The sequence below is a fragment of the Lissotriton helveticus genome, chromosome 1_2 (genome assembly GCF_964261635.1).
Source record: "Lissotriton helveticus chromosome 1_2, aLisHel1.1, whole genome shotgun sequence".
Taxonomy (NCBI): domain Eukaryota; kingdom Metazoa; phylum Chordata; class Amphibia; order Caudata; family Salamandridae; genus Lissotriton; species Lissotriton helveticus.
Genome location: NC_136058.1, coordinates 325,376,083 through 325,391,750, shown reverse-complemented (window position 1 = coordinate 325,391,750; position 15,668 = coordinate 325,376,083). Strand labels below are relative to the sequence as shown.

At 37.4% G+C, this 15,668-nt stretch overlaps 9 non-coding genes across 9 annotated transcripts; all 9 read right to left on the bottom strand.

Moving 5' to 3' along the window:
* Nucleotides 1-50: 50 nt before the first annotated feature.
* TRNAC-GCA (transfer RNA cysteine (anticodon GCA)) lies at nucleotides 51-122 on the bottom strand. The gene has a single exon. It is a non-coding gene; the product is annotated as a tRNA-Cys (tRNA).
* Nucleotides 123-2,213: 2,091 nt separating this feature from the next.
* On the bottom strand, nucleotides 2,214-2,285 carry TRNAC-GCA (transfer RNA cysteine (anticodon GCA)). The gene has a single exon. It is a non-coding gene; the product is annotated as a tRNA-Cys (tRNA).
* Nucleotides 2,286-3,166: 881 nt separating this feature from the next.
* TRNAC-GCA (transfer RNA cysteine (anticodon GCA)) lies at nucleotides 3,167-3,238 on the bottom strand. Its single transcript has one exon. It is a non-coding gene; the product is annotated as a tRNA-Cys (tRNA).
* A 3,162-nt stretch (nucleotides 3,239-6,400) lies between these two features.
* On the bottom strand, nucleotides 6,401-6,472 carry TRNAC-GCA (transfer RNA cysteine (anticodon GCA)). The gene has a single exon. It is a non-coding gene; the product is annotated as a tRNA-Cys (tRNA).
* A 1,008-nt stretch (nucleotides 6,473-7,480) lies between these two features.
* TRNAC-GCA (transfer RNA cysteine (anticodon GCA)) lies at nucleotides 7,481-7,552 on the bottom strand. Its single transcript has one exon. It is a non-coding gene; the product is annotated as a tRNA-Cys (tRNA).
* A 1,010-nt stretch (nucleotides 7,553-8,562) lies between these two features.
* Nucleotides 8,563-8,634, bottom strand: TRNAC-GCA (transfer RNA cysteine (anticodon GCA)). Its single transcript has one exon. It is a non-coding gene; the product is annotated as a tRNA-Cys (tRNA).
* A 4,259-nt stretch (nucleotides 8,635-12,893) lies between these two features.
* Nucleotides 12,894-12,965, bottom strand: TRNAC-GCA (transfer RNA cysteine (anticodon GCA)). The gene has a single exon. It is a non-coding gene; the product is annotated as a tRNA-Cys (tRNA).
* A 1,007-nt stretch (nucleotides 12,966-13,972) lies between these two features.
* On the bottom strand, nucleotides 13,973-14,044 carry TRNAC-GCA (transfer RNA cysteine (anticodon GCA)). Its single transcript has one exon. It is a non-coding gene; the product is annotated as a tRNA-Cys (tRNA).
* Nucleotides 14,045-15,052: 1,008 nt separating this feature from the next.
* On the bottom strand, nucleotides 15,053-15,124 carry TRNAC-GCA (transfer RNA cysteine (anticodon GCA)). The gene has a single exon. It is a non-coding gene; the product is annotated as a tRNA-Cys (tRNA).
* Nucleotides 15,125-15,668: the final 544 nt, after the last annotated feature.

Sequence of the window (15,668 nt, the reverse complement as noted above, 5' to 3'; positions counted from 1 at the left end):
TGGAATTGATGAAAAGTCCAAATTACAAACAACAGAATCAAAATAAGGTAAGGGGACAACCGGATTTGAACCAGGGACCTCTTGATCTGCAGTCAAATGCTCTACCACTGAGCTATATCCCCAGCTTTGCAGTAAAATCAGAATGACAAAATATCAGTATATATTTAAAGAGTGTGAGGATCATACTAAGTTGTGCCAGAAAGTACAACCTTGAAACGGTGGAACAGGAGAAGTAGTCCTTAACATTATTTATTAAAGGAAAACTGGATCATTTAAAAAACAGATTTATTTGTTTCATTGTTATTTTATTTGAATAGGCAGTGGTACATAGGACCAATGCCTCTACATACAATGATTGTTTTGAAACATTCTTAAAGGGGTAGAGGTTTTTACGAGACACCTTATCATTTGAGGATTTGTTACCACAATCACGGAGATGGTGATGAAGTATGATTGTTTTGGCCAAATTATGGTGGAAAAACATTTCTACGTACCACTACAATTCGGTATTTGGAAGGTACACCCAAACACCCCTTTCGAATACCTTCCATTTAATACATCAGAAAAAGTCATTTTGCGTTTGCAAATGGCCTGATTCTTCAGACCAGCCTTCTTGCAACTGCAATGATAGTTCGTACATCTTGCACGTAGGCAGAGCTTTTAAGGAGAAATTAAATAGTTCCTACGTTGCACAAAAATGAAGTGCTTCAAACAAACACATACTTTGCATGCACAGAGAAGAGGTGGAATATATGTAAGACTGAAGACACAGGTGAAATGAGAAATAGATTGACTGCTTCGCTGCCAAGTTTTATACGCCATTTCTTCAGTGTAATACAAGAAAGCACCAAACAGTATAACAAAGTTGTCAATTGGTTTCATAGTCCATTCCCTTTGTTTAGTGCTGTGAAAAGAAGAGCCGAATTCCAAAATTGATCAATGATGTTTCAGAAATTTCCCAAAGGGAATACCAAACCGAGTGTTAAAAACTGCATTTACTCACAGGTTTTGAGCAGGAAACACTGAAATGCTATTAAAGTGCAATATCCAAGGGAAAACTGACTCTGTCAAAGATGATCCAAATACAATTGATGAAAAGTCCCAATTACAAACAACAGAATCAAAATAGGGTGAGAGGACACCCGGATTTGAACCAGGGACCTCTTGATCTGCAGACAAATGATCTACCACTGAGCTATATCCCCAGCTTTTCAGTAAAATCAGAATGACAAAATATCAGTACATCATGAAAGAGTGTGAGGATCATACTAAGTTGTGCCAGAAAGTACAACCTTGAAACTGTGGAACAGGAGAAGTAGTCCTTAATATTATTTAATAAAGGAAAACTGGATCATTTAAAAAACAGATATTTGTTTCATTGTTATTTTATTTGAATAGGCAGTCGTACATTGGACCAATGCCTCTACATACAATGATTGTTTTGAAACATTTTTAAAGGGGAAGAGGTTTTTACAGGACAACTTATCATTTGAGGATTGGTTACCACAGTCACTGAGATGGTGATGAAGTATGATTGATTTGGGCCAAATTATGGTGGAAAAACATTTGTACGTACCACTACAATTCGGTATTTGGAAGGTACACACAAACACCCCTTTCGAATACCTTCCATTTAATACATCAGAAAAAGCCATTTTGCATTTGCAAATGGCCTGATTCTTCAGATCAGCCTTCTTGCAACTGCAAAGATAGTTCGTACATCTTGCATGTAGGCAGAGCTTTTAAGGAGAAATTAAATAGTTCCTAGGTTGCACAAAAAGTGAAGTGCTTCAAACAAACACATACTTTGCATGCACAGAGAAGAAGTGGAATATATGTAAGACTGAAGACAAAGGTGAAATGAGAAATAAATTGACTGCTTCGCTGCCAAGTTTTATACGTCATTTCTTCAGTGCAATACAAGAAAGCACCAAACAGTATAACAAAGTTGTCAATTGGTTTCATAGTCCACTCCCTTTGTTTAGTGCTGTGAAAGGAAGAGCCGAATTCCAAAATTGATCAATGTTTCAGAAATTTCCCAAAGGGAATACCAAGCCGAGTGTTAAAAACTGCATTTACTCACAGGCTTTGAGCAGGAAACACTGAAATGCTATTAAAGTGCAATATCCAAGGGAACACTGACTCAGTCAAAGATGATCCAAATGGAATTGATGAAAAGTCCCAATTACAAACAACCGAATCAAAATAGGGTGAGGGAACACCCGGATTTGAACCAGGGACCTCTTGATTTGCAGTCAAATGCTCTACCACTGAGCTATATCCCCAGCTTTTCTGTAAAGTAAGAATGACAAAATATCAGTACATCATGAAAGAGTGTGAGGATCATACTAAGTTGTGCCAGAAAGTACAACCTTGAAACTGTGGAACAGGAGAAGTAGTCCTTAATATTATTTATTAAAGGAAAACTGGATCATTTAAAAACAGATTTATTTGTTTAATTGTTATTTTATTTGAATAGGCAGTGGTACATAGGACCAATGCCTCTACATACAATGATTGTTTTGAAACATTCTTAAAGTGGAAGAGGTTTTTACGGGACACCTTATCATTTGAGGATTGGTTACCACAATCACGGAGATGGTGATGAAGTATGATTGTTTTGGGCCAAATTATGGTGGAAAAACATTTCTACGTACCACTACAATTCAGTATTTGGAAGGTACACCCAAACACCCCTTTTGAATACCTTCCATTTAATACATCAGAAAAAGCCATTTTGCGTTTGCAAATGGCCTGATTCTTCAGACCAGCCTTCTTGCAACTGCAATGATAGTTCGTACATCTTGCACGTAGGCAGAGCTTTTAAGGAGAAATTAAATAGTTCCTACGTTGCACAAAAATGAAGTGCTTCAAACAAACACATACTTTGCATGCACAGAGAAGAGGTGGAATATATGTAAGACTGAAGACACAGGTGAAATGAGAAATAGATTGACATTCAAAATTGATCAATGATGTTACAGAAATTTCCCAAAGGGAATACCAAGCCGAGTGTTAAAAACTGCATTTACTCACAGGTTTTGAGCAGGAAACACTGAAATGCTATTAAAGTGCAATATCCAAGGGAACACTGACTCTGTCAAAGATGATCCAAATGGAATTGATGAAAAGTCCCAATTACAAACAACAGAATCAAAATAGGGTGAGGGGACACCCGGATTTGAACCAGGGACCTCTTGATCTGCAGTCAAATGCTCTACCACTGAGCTATATCCCCAGCTTTACAGTAAAATCAGAATTACAAAATATCAGTACATCATGAAAGAGTGAGTGGATCATACTAAGTTGTTCCGGAAAGTACAACCTTGAAACTGTGGAACAGGAGAAATAGTCCTTAATATTATTTATTAAAGGAAAACTGGATCATTTAAAAAACAGATATTTGTTTCATTGTTATTTTATTTGAATAGGACCAATGCCTCTACATACAATGATTGGTTTGAAACATTCTTAAAGGGGAAGAGGTTTTTACGGGACACCTTATCATTTGAGGATTGGTTACCACAATCAGTGAGATGGTGATGAAGTATGATTGTTTTGGGCCAAATTATGGTGGAAAAACATTTCTACGTACCACTACAATTCAGTATTTGGAAGGTACACCCAAACACCCCTTTCGAATACCTTCCATTTAATACATCAGAAAAAGCCATTTTGCATTTGCAAATGGCCTGATTCTTCAGACCAGCCTTCTTGCAACTGCAATGATAGTTCGTACATCTTGCACGTAGGCAGAGCTTTTAAGGAGAAATTAAATAGTTCCTACGTTGCACAAAAATGAAGTGCTTCAAACAAACACATACTTTGCATGCACAGAGAAGAGGTGGAATATATGTAAGACTGAAGACACAGGTGAAATGAGAAATAGATTGACTGCTCCGCTGCCAAGTTTTATACGCCATTTCTTCAGTGCAATACAAGAAAGCACCAAACAGTATAACAACATTGTCAATTGGTTTCATAGTCCATTCCCTTTGTTTAGTGCTGTGAAAGGAAGAGCCGAATTCCAAAATTGATCAATGATGTTTCAGAAATTTCCCAAAGGGAATACCAAGCCGAGTGTTAAAAACTGCATTTACTTACAGGTTTTGAGCAGGAAACACTGAAATGCTATTAAAGTGCAATATCCAAGGGAACACTGACTCTGTCAAAGATAATCCAAATGGAATTGATGAAAAGTCCAAATTACAAACAACAGAATCAAAATAGGGAAAGGGGACAACCAAATTTGAACCAGGGACCTCTTGATCTGCAGTCAATTGCTCTACCACTGAGCTATATCCCCAGCTTTTCAGTAAAATCAGAATGACAAAATATCAGTACATATTGAAAGAGTGTGAGGATCATACTAAGTTGTGCCAGAAAGTACAACCTTGAAACGGTGGAACAGGAGAAGTAGTCCTTAACATTATTTATTAAAGGAAAACTGGATCATTTAAAAAACAGATTTATTTGTTTCATTGTTATTTTATTTGAATAGGCAGTGGTACATAGGACCAATGCCTCTACATACAATGATTGTTTTGAAACATTCTTAAAGGGGTAGAGGTTTTTACGGGACACCTTATCATTTGAGGATTTGTTACCACAATCACGGAGATGGTGATGAAGTATGATTGTTTTGGCCAAATTATGGTGGAAAAACATTTCTACGTACCACTACAATTCGGTATTTGGAAGGTACACCCAAACACCCCTTTCGAATACCTTCCATTTAATACATCAGAAAAAGCCATTTTGCATTTGCAAATGGCCTGATTCTTCAGACCAGCCTTCTTGCAACTGCAATGATAGTTCGTACATCTTGCACGTAGGCAGAGCTTTTAAGGAGAAATTAAATAGTTCCTACGTTGCACAAAAATGAAGTGCTTCAAACAAACACATACTTTGCATGCACAGAGAAGAGGTGGAATATATGTAAGACTGAAGACACAGGTGAAATGAGAAATAGATTGACTGCTCCACTGCCAAGTTTTATACGCCATTTCTTCAGTGCAATACAAGAAAGCACCAAACAGTATAACAACATTGTCAATTGGTTTCATAGTCCATTCCCTTTGTTTAGTGCTGTGAAAGGAAGAGCCGAATTCCAAAATTGATCAATGATGTTTCAGAAATTTCCCAAAGGGAATACCAAGCCGAGTGTTAAAAACTGCATTTACTTACAGGTTTTGAGCAGGAAACACTGAAATGCTATTAAAGTGCAATATCCAAGGGAACACTGACTCTGTCAAAGATAATCCAAATGGAATTGATGAAAAGTCCAAATTACAAACAACAGAATCAAAATAGGGAAAGGGGACAACCAAATTTGAACCAGGGACCTCTTGATCTGCAGTCAATTGCTCTACCACTGAGCTATATCCCCAGCTTTTCAGTAAAATCAGAATGACAAAATATCAGTACATATTGAAAGAGTGTGAGGATCATACTAAGTTGTGCCAGAAAGTACAACCTTGAAACGGTGGAACAGGAGAAGTAGTCCTTAACATTATTTATTAAAGGAAAACTGGATCATTTAAAAAACAGATTTATTTGTTTCATTGTTATTTTATTTGAATAGGCAGTGGTACATAGGACCAATGCCTCTACATACAATGATTGTTTTGAAACATTCTTAAAGGGGTAGAGGTTTTTACGGGACACCTTATCATTTGAGGATTTGTTACCACAATCACGGAGATGGTGATGAAGTATGATTGTTTTGGCCAAATTATGGTGGAAAAACATTTCTACGTACCACTACAATTCGGTATTTGGAAGGTACACCCAAACACCCCTTTCGAATACCTTCCATTTAATACATCAGAAAAAGTCATTTTGCGTTTGCAAATGGCCTGATTCTTCAGACCAGCCTTCTTGCAACTGCAATGATAGTTCGTACATCTTGCACGTAGGCAGAGCTTTTAAGGAGAAATTAAATAGTTCCTACGTTGCACAAAAATGAAGTGCTTCAAACAAACACATACTTTGCATGCACAGAGAAGAGGTGGAATATATGTAAGACTGAAGACACAGGTGAAATGAGAAATAGATTGACTGCTTCGCTGCCAAGTTTTATACGCCATTTCTTCAGTACAATACAAGAAAGCGCCAAACAGTATAACAAAGTTGTCAATTGGTTTCATAGTCCATTCCCTTTGTTTAGTGCTGTGAAAGGAAGAGCCGAATTCCAAAATTGATCAATGATGTTTCAGAAATTTCCCAAAGGGAATACCAAACCGAGTGTTAAAAACTGCATTTACTCACAGGTTTTGAGCAGGAAACACTGAAATGCTATTAAAGTGCAATATCCAAGGGAAAACTGAGCCTGTCAAAGATGATCCAAATGCAATTGATGAAAAGTCCCAATTACAAACAACAGAATCAAAATAGGGTGAGGGGACACCCGGATTTGAACCAGGGACCTCTTGATCTGCAGTCAAATGCTCTACCACTGAGCTATATCCCCAGCTTTTCAGTAAAATCAGAATGGCAAAATATCAGTACATCATGAAAGAGTGTGAGGATCATACTAAGTTGTGCCAGAAAGTACAACCTTGAAACTGTGGAACAGGAGAAGTAGTCCTTAATATTATTTAATAAAGGAAAACTGGATCATTTAAAAAACAGATATTTGTTTCATTGTTATTTTATTTGAATAGGCAGTCGTACATTGGACCAATGCCTCTACATACAATGATTGTTTTGAAACATTTTTAAAGGGGAAGAGGTTTTTACGGGACAACTTATCATTTGAGGATTGGTTACCACAATTACTGAGATGGTGATGAAGTATGATTGATTTGGGCCAAATTATGGTGGAAAAACATTTGTACGTACCACTACAATTCGGTATTTGGAAGGTACACACAAACACCCCTTTCGAATACCTTCCATTTAATACATCAGAAAAAGCCACTTTGCGTTTGCAAATAGCCTGATTCTTCAGACCAGCCTTCTTGCAACTGCAAAGATAGTTCGTACATCTTGCATGTAGGCAGAGCTTTTAAGGAGAAATTAAATAGTTCCTAGGTTGCACAAAAAGTGAAGTGCTTCAAACAAACACATACTTTGCATGCACAGAGAAGAGGTGGAATATATGTAAGACTGAAGACAAAGGTGAAATGAGAAATAAATTGACTGCTTCGCTGCCAAGTTTTATACGTCATTTCTTCAGTGCAATACAAGAAAGCACCAAACAGTATAACAAAGTTGTCAATTGGTTTCATAGTCCACTCCCTTTGTTTAGTGCTGTGAAAGGAAGAGCCGAATTCCAAAATTGATCAATGTTTCAGAAATTTCCCAAAGGGAATACCAAGCCGAGTGTTAAAAACTGCATTTACTCACAGGCTTTGAGCAGGAAACACTGAAATGCTATTAAAGTGCAATATCCAAGGGAACACTGACTCAGTCAAAGATGATCCAAATGGAATTGATGAAAAGTCCCAATTACAAACAACCGAATCAAAATAGGGTGAGGGAACACCCGGATTTGAACCAGGGACCTCTTGATTTGCAGTCAAATGCTCTACCACTGAGCTATATCCCCAGCTTTTCAGTAAAATAAGAATGACAAAATATCAGTACATCATGAAAGAGTGTGAGGATCATACTAAGTTGTGCCAGAAAGTACAACCTTGAAACTGTGGAACAGGAGAAGTAGTCCTTAATATTATTTATTAAAGGAAAACTGGATCATTTAAAAACAGATTTATTTGTTTAATTGTTATTTTATTTGAATAGGCAGTGGTACATAGGACCAATGCCTCTACATACAATGATTGTTTTGAAACATTCTTAAAGTGGAAGAGGTTTTTACGGGACACCTTATCATTTGAGGATTGGTTACCACAATCACGGAGATGGTGATGAAGTATGATTGTTTTGGCCAAATTATGGTGGAAAAACATTTCTACGTACCACTACAATTCGGTATTTGGAAGGTACACCCAAACACCCCTTTTGAATACCTTCCATTTAATACATCAGAAAAAGCCATTTTGCGTTTGCAAATGGCCTGATTCTTCAGATCACCCTTCTTGCAACTGCAATGATAGTTCGTACATCTTGCAAGTAGGCAGACCTTTTCAGGAGAAATTAAATAGTTCCTACGTTGTACAAAAATGAAGTGCTTCAAACAAACACATACTTTGCATGCACAGAGAAGAGGTGAAATATATCTAAGACTGAATACAGAGGTGAAATGAGAAATAGATTGACTGCTTCGCTGCCAAGTTTTATACGCCATTTCTTCAGTGCAATACAAGAAAGCACCAAACAGTATAACAAAGTTGTCAATTGGTTTCATAGTCCATTCCCTTTGTTTAGTGCTGTGAAAGGAAGAGCCGAATTTCAAAATTGATCAATGATGTTACAGAAATTTCCCAAAGGGAATACCAAGCCGAGTGTTAAAAACTGCATTTACTCACAGGTTTTGAGCAGGAAACACTGAAATGCTATTAAAGTGCAATATCCAAGGGAACACTGACTCTGTCAAAGATGATCCAAATGGAATTGATGAAAAGTCCCAATTACAAAAAACAGAATCAAAATAGGGTGAGGGGACACCCGGATTTGAACCAGGGACCTCTTGATCTGCAGTCAAATGCTCTACCACTGAGCTATATCCCCAGCTTCACAGTAAGATCAGAATTACAAAATATCAGTACATCATGAAAGAGTGAGTGGATCATACTAAGTTGTTCCGGAAAGTACAACCTTGAAACTGTGGAACAGGAGAAATAGTCCTTAATATTATTTATTAAAGGAAAACTGGATCATTTAAAAAACAGATATTTGTTTCATTGTTATTTTATTTGAATAGGCAGTGGTACATAGGACCAATGCCTCTACATACAATGATTGGTTTGAAACATTCTTAAAGGGGAAGAGGTTTTTACGGGACACCTTATCATTTGAGGATTGGTTACCACAATCAGTGAGATGGTGATGAAGTATGATTGTTTTGGGCCAAATTATGGTGGAAAAACATTTCTACGTACCACTACAATTCAGTATTTGGAAGGTACACCCAAACACCCCTTTCGAATACCTTCCATTTAATACATCAGAAAAAGCCATTTTGCATTTGCAAATGGCCTGATTCTTCAGACCAGCCTTCTTGCAACTGCAATGATAGTTCGTACATCTTGCACGTAGGCAGAGCTTTTAAGGAGAAATTAAATAGTTCCTACGTTGCACAAAAATGAAGTGCTTCAAACAAACACATACTTTGCATGCACAGAGAAGAGGTGGAATATATGTAAGACTGAAGACACAGGTGAAATGAGAAATAGATTGACTGCTCCACTGCCAAGTTTTATACGCCATTTCTTCAGTGCAATACAAGAAAGCACCAAACATTATAACAACATTGTCAATTGGTTTCATAGTCCATTCCCTTTGTTTAGTGCTGTGAAAGGAAGAGCCGAATTCCAAAATTGATCAATGATGTTTCAGAAATTTCCCAAAGGGAATACCAAGCCGAGTGTTAAAAACTGCATTTACTTACAGGTTTTGAGCAGGAAACACTGAAATGCTATTAAAGTGCAATATCCAAGGGAACACTGACTCTGTCAAAGATAATCCAAATGGAATTGATGAAAAGTCCAAATTACAAACAACAGAATCAAAATAGGGAAAGGGGACAACCAAATTTGAACCAGGGACCTCTTGATCTGCAGTCAATTGCTCTACCACTGAGCTATATCCCCAGCTTTTCAGTAAAATCAGAATGACAAAATATCAGTACATATTGAAAGAGTGTGAGGATCATACTAAGTTGTGCCAGAAAGTACAACCTTGAAACGGTGGAACAGGAGAAGTAGTCCTTAACATTATTTATTAAAGGAAAACTGGATCATTTAAAAAACAGATTTATTTGTTTCATTGTTATTTTATTTGAATAGGCAGTGGTACATAGGACCAATGCCTCTACATACAATGATTGGTTTGAAACATTCTTAAAGGGGAAGTGGTTTTTACGGGACACCTTATCATTTGAGGATTGGTTACCACAATCAGTGAGATGGTGATGAAGTATGATTGTTTTGGTCCAAATTATGGTGGAAAAACATTTCTACGTACCACTACAATTCAGTATTTGGAAGGTACACCCAAACACCCCTTTCGAATACCTTCCATTTAATACATCAGAAAAAGCCATTTTGCATTTGCAAATGGCCTGATTCTTCAGACCAGCCTTCTTGCAACTGCAATGATAGTTCGTACATCTTGCACGTAGGCAGAGCTTTTAAGGAGAAATTAAATAGTTCCTACGTTGCACAAAAATGAAGTGCTTCAAACAAACACATACTTTGCATGCACAGAGAAGAGGTGGAATATATGTAAGACTGAAGACACAGGTGAAATGAGAAATAGATTGACTGCTCCGCTGCCAAGTTTTATACGCCATTTCTTCAGTGCAATACAAGAAAGCACCAAACAGTATAACAACGTTGTCAATTGGCTTCATAGTCCATTCCCTTTGTTTAGTGCTGTGAAAGGAAGAGCCGAATTCCAAAATTGATCAATGATGTTTCAGAAATTTCCCAAAGGGAATACCAAGCCGAGTGTTAAAAACTGCATTTACTCACAGGTTTTGAGCAGGAAACACTGAAATGCTATTAAAGTGCAATATCCAAGGGAACACTGACTCTGTCAAAGATAATCCAAATGGAATTGATGAAAAGTCCAAATTACAAACAACAGAATCAAAATAGGGTAATGGGACAACCGGATTTGAACCAGGGACCTCTTGATCTGCAGTCAAATGCTCTACCACTGACCTATATCGCCAGCTTTTCAGTAAAATCAGAATGACAAAATATCAGTACATATTGAAAGAGTGTGAGGATCAAACTAAGTTGTGCCAGAAAGTACAACCTTGAAACTGTGGAACAGGAGAAGTAGTCCTTAACATTATTTATTAAAGGAAAACTGGATCATTTAAAAAACAGATTTATTTGTTTCATTGTTATTTTATTTGAATAGGCAGTGGTACATAGGACTAATGCCTCTACATACAATGATTGTTTTGAAACATTCTTAAAGGGGTAGAGGTTTTTACGGGACACCTTATCATTTGAGGATTTGTTACCACAATCACGGAGATGGTGATGAAGTATGATTGTTTTGGCCAAATTATGGTGGAAAAACATTTCTACGTACCAGTACAATTCGGTATTTGGAAGGTACACCCAAACACCCCTTTCGAATACCTTCCATTTAATAAATCAGAAAAAGACATTTTGCACTTGCAAATGGCCTGATTCTTCAGACCAGCCTTCTTGCAACTGCAATGGTAGTTCGTACATCTTGCACGTAGGCAGAGCTTTTAAGGAGAAATTAAATAGTTCCGACGTTGCACAAAAATGAAGTGCTTCAAACAAACACATACTTTGCATGCACAGAGAAGAGGTGAAATATATGTAAGACTGAAGACAGAGGTGAAATAAGAAATAGATTGACTGCTTCGCCGCCAAGTTTTATACGCCATTTCTTCAGTGCAATACAAGAAAGCACCAAACAGTATAACAAAGTTGTCAATTGGTTTCATAGTCCATTCCCTTTGTTTAGTGCTGTGAAAGGAAGAGCCGAATTCCAAAATCTATCAATTATGTTTCAGAAATTTCCCAAAGGGAATACCAAGCCGAGTGTTAAAAACTGCATTTACTCACAGGTTTTGAGAAGCAAACACTGTAATGCCATTAAAATGCAATATCCAAGGGAACACTGACTCTGTCAAAGATGATCCAAATGGAATTGATGGAAAGTCCCAATTACAAACAACAGAATCAAAATATGGTGAGGGGACTCCAGGATTTGAACCAGGGACCTCTTGATCTGCTGTCAAATGCTCTACCACTGAGCTATATCCCCAGCTTTACAGTAAAACTAGAATGACAAAATATCAGTACATCATGAAAGAGTGAGAGGATCATACTGAGTTGTTCCAGAAAATACAACCTTGAAACTGTGGAACAGGAGAAGTAGTCCTTAATAGTATTTATTAAAGGAAAACTGGATCATTTAAAAAACAGATATTTGTTTCATTGTTATTTTATTTGAATAGGCAGTGGAACATAGGACCAATGCCTCTACATACAATGATTGTTTTGAAACATTCTTAAAGGGGAAAAGGTTTTTACGGGACACCTTATCATTTGAGGATTGGTTACCACAATCACTGAGATGGTGATGAAGTATGATTGTTTTGGGCCAAATTATGGTGGAAAAACATTTCTATGTACCACTACAATTCGGTATTTGGAAGGTACACCCAAACACCCCTTTCGAATACCTTCCATTTAATACATCAGAAAAAGCCATTTTGCGTTTGCAAATGGCCTGATTCTTCAGACCAGCCTTCTTGCAACTGCAATGATAGTTCGTACATCTTGCACGTAGGCAGAGCTTTTAAGGAGAAATTAAATAATTCCTTCGTTGCACAAGAATGAAGTGCTTCAAACAAACACATACTTTGCATGCACAGAGAAGAGGTGGAATATATGTAAGACTGAAGACACAGGTGAAATGAGAAATAGATTGACTGCTTCGCTGCCAAGTTTTATACGCCATTTCTTCAGTGCAATACAAGAAAGCACCAAACAGTATAACAAAGTTGTCAATTGGTTTCATAGTCCATTCCCTTTGTTTAGTGCTGTGAAAGGAAGAGCCGAATTCCAAAATTGATCAATGATGTTTCAGAAATTTCCCAAAGGGAATACCAAGCCGAGTGTTAAAAACTGCCTTTACTCACAGGTTTTGAGCAGGAAACACTGAAATGCTATTAAAGTGCAATATCTAAGGGAACACTGACTCTGTCAAAGATGATCCAAATGGAATTGAAGAAAAGTCCCAATTACAAACAACAGAATCAAAATAGGGTGAGGAGACACCCGGATTCGAACCAGGGACCTCTTGATCTGCAGTCAAATGCTCTACCACTGAGCTATATCCCCAGCTTTTCAGTAAAATCAGAATGACAAAATATCAGTACATCATGAAAGAGTGTGAGGATCATACTAAGTTGTGCCAGAAAGTACAACCTTGAAACTGTGGAACCGGAGAAGTAGTCCTTAATATTATTTATTAAAGGAAAACTGGATCATTTAAAAAACAGATATTTGTTTCATTGTTATTTTATTTGAATAGGCAGTCGTACATTGGACCAATGCCTCTACATACAATGATTGTTTTGAAACATTCCTAAAGGGGAAGAGGTTTTTACGGGACAACTTATCATTTGAGGATTGGTTACCACAATCACTGAGATGGTGATGAAGTATGATTGTTTTGGGCCAAATTATGGTGGAAAAACATTTGTACGTACCACTACAATTCAGTATTTGGAAGGTACACCCAAACACCCCTTTCGAATACCTTCCATTTAATACATCAGAAAAAGCCATTTTGCGTTTGCAAATGGCCTGATTCTTCAGACCAGCCTTCTTGCAACTGCAATGATAGTTCGTACATCTTGCACGTAGGCAGAGCTTTTAAGGAGAAATTAAATAGTTCCTACGTTGCACAAAAATGAAGTGCTTCAAACAAACACATACTTTGCATGCACAGAGAAGAGGTGGAATATATGTAAGACTGAAGACACAGGTGAAATGAGAAATAGATTGACTGCTCCGCTGCCAAGTTTTATACGCCATTTCTTCAGTGCAATACAAGAAAGCACCAAACAGTATAACAACGTTGTCAATTGGTATCATAGTCCATTCCCTTTGTTTAGTGCTGTGAAAGGAAGAGCCGAACTCCAAAATTGATCAATGTTTCAGAAATTTCCCAAAGGGAATACCAAGCCGAGTGTTAAAAACTGCATTTACTCACAGGCTTTGAGCAGGAAACACTGAAATGCTATTAAAGTGCAATATCCAAGGGAACACTGACTCAGTCAAAGATGATCCAAATGGAATTGATGAAAAGTCCCAATTACAAACAACAGAATCAAAATAGGGTGAGGAGACACCCGGATTCGAACCAGGGACCTCTTGATCTGCAGTCAAATGCTCTACCACTGAGCTATATCCCCAGCTTTTCAGTAAAATCAGAATGACAAAATATCAGTACATCATGAAAGAGTGTGAGGATCATACTAAGTTGTGCCAGAAAGTACAACCTTGAAACTGTGGAACAGGAGAAGTAGTCCTTAATATTATTTATTAAAGGAAAACTGGATCATTTAAAAAACAGATATTTGTTTCATTGTTATTTTATTTGAATAGGCAGTCGTACATTGGACCAATGCCTCTACATACAATGATTGTTTTGAAACATTCTTAAAGGGGAAGAGGTTTTTACGGGACAACTTATCATTTGAGGATTGGTTACCACAATCACTGAGATGGTGATGAAGTATGATTGTTTTGGGCCAAATTATGGTGGAAAAACATTTGTACGTACAACTACAATTCGGTATTTGGAAGGTACACCCAAACACCCCTTTCGAATACCTTCCATTTAATACATCAGAAAAAGCCACTTTGCGTTTGCAAATAGCCTGATTCTTCAGACCAGCCTTCTTGCAACTGCAAAGATAGTTCGTACATCTTGCACGTAGGCAGAGCTTTTAAGGAGAAATTAAATAGTTCCTAGGTTGCACAAAAAGTGAAGTGCTTCAAACAAACACATACTTTGCATGCACAGAGAAGAGGTGGAATATATGTAAGACTAAAGACAAAGGTGAAATGAGAAATAGATTGACTGCTTCGCTGCCAAGTTTTATACGCCATTTCTTCAGTGCAATACAAGAAAGCACCAAACAGTATAACAAAGTTGTCAATTGGTTTCATAGTCCATTCCCTTTGTTTAGTGCTGTGAAAGGAAGAGCCGAATTCCAAAATTGATCAATGTTTCAGAAATTTCCCAAAGGGAATACCAAGCCGAGTATTAAAAACTGCATTTACTCACAGGCTTTGAGCAGGAAACACTGAAATGCTATTAAAGTGCAATATCCAAGGGAACACTGACTCAGTCAAAGATGATCCAAATGGAATTGATGAAAAGTCCCAATTACAAACAACAGAATCAAAATAGGGTGAGGGGACACCCGGATTTGAACCAGGGACCTCTTGATCTGCAGTCAAATGCTCTACCACTGAGCTATATCCCCAGCTTTCCAGTAAAATAAGAATGACAAAATATCAGTACATCATGAAAGAGTGTGAGGATCATACTAAGTTGTGCCAGAAAGTACAACCTTGAAACTGTGGAACAGGAGAAGTAGTCCTTAATATTATTTATTAAAGGAAAACTGGATCAGTTAAAAAACAGATTTATTTGTTTCATTGTTATTTTATTTGAATAGGCAGTGGTACCTAGGACCAATGCCTCTACATACAATGATTGTTTTGAAACATTCTTAAAGGGGTAGAGGTTTTTACGGGACACCTTATCATTTGAGGATTGGTTACCACAATCACGGAGATGGTGATGAAGTATGATTGTTTTGGCCAAATTATGGTGGAAAAACATTTCTACGTACCACTACAATTCGGTATTTCGAAGGTACACCCAAACACCCCTTTCGAATACCTTCCATTTAATAGAAAAGCCATTTTGCGTTTGCAAATGGCCTGATTCTTCAGACCAGCCTTCTTGCAACTGCAATGATAGTTCGTACATCTTGCACGTAGGCAGAGCTTTTAAGGAGAAAT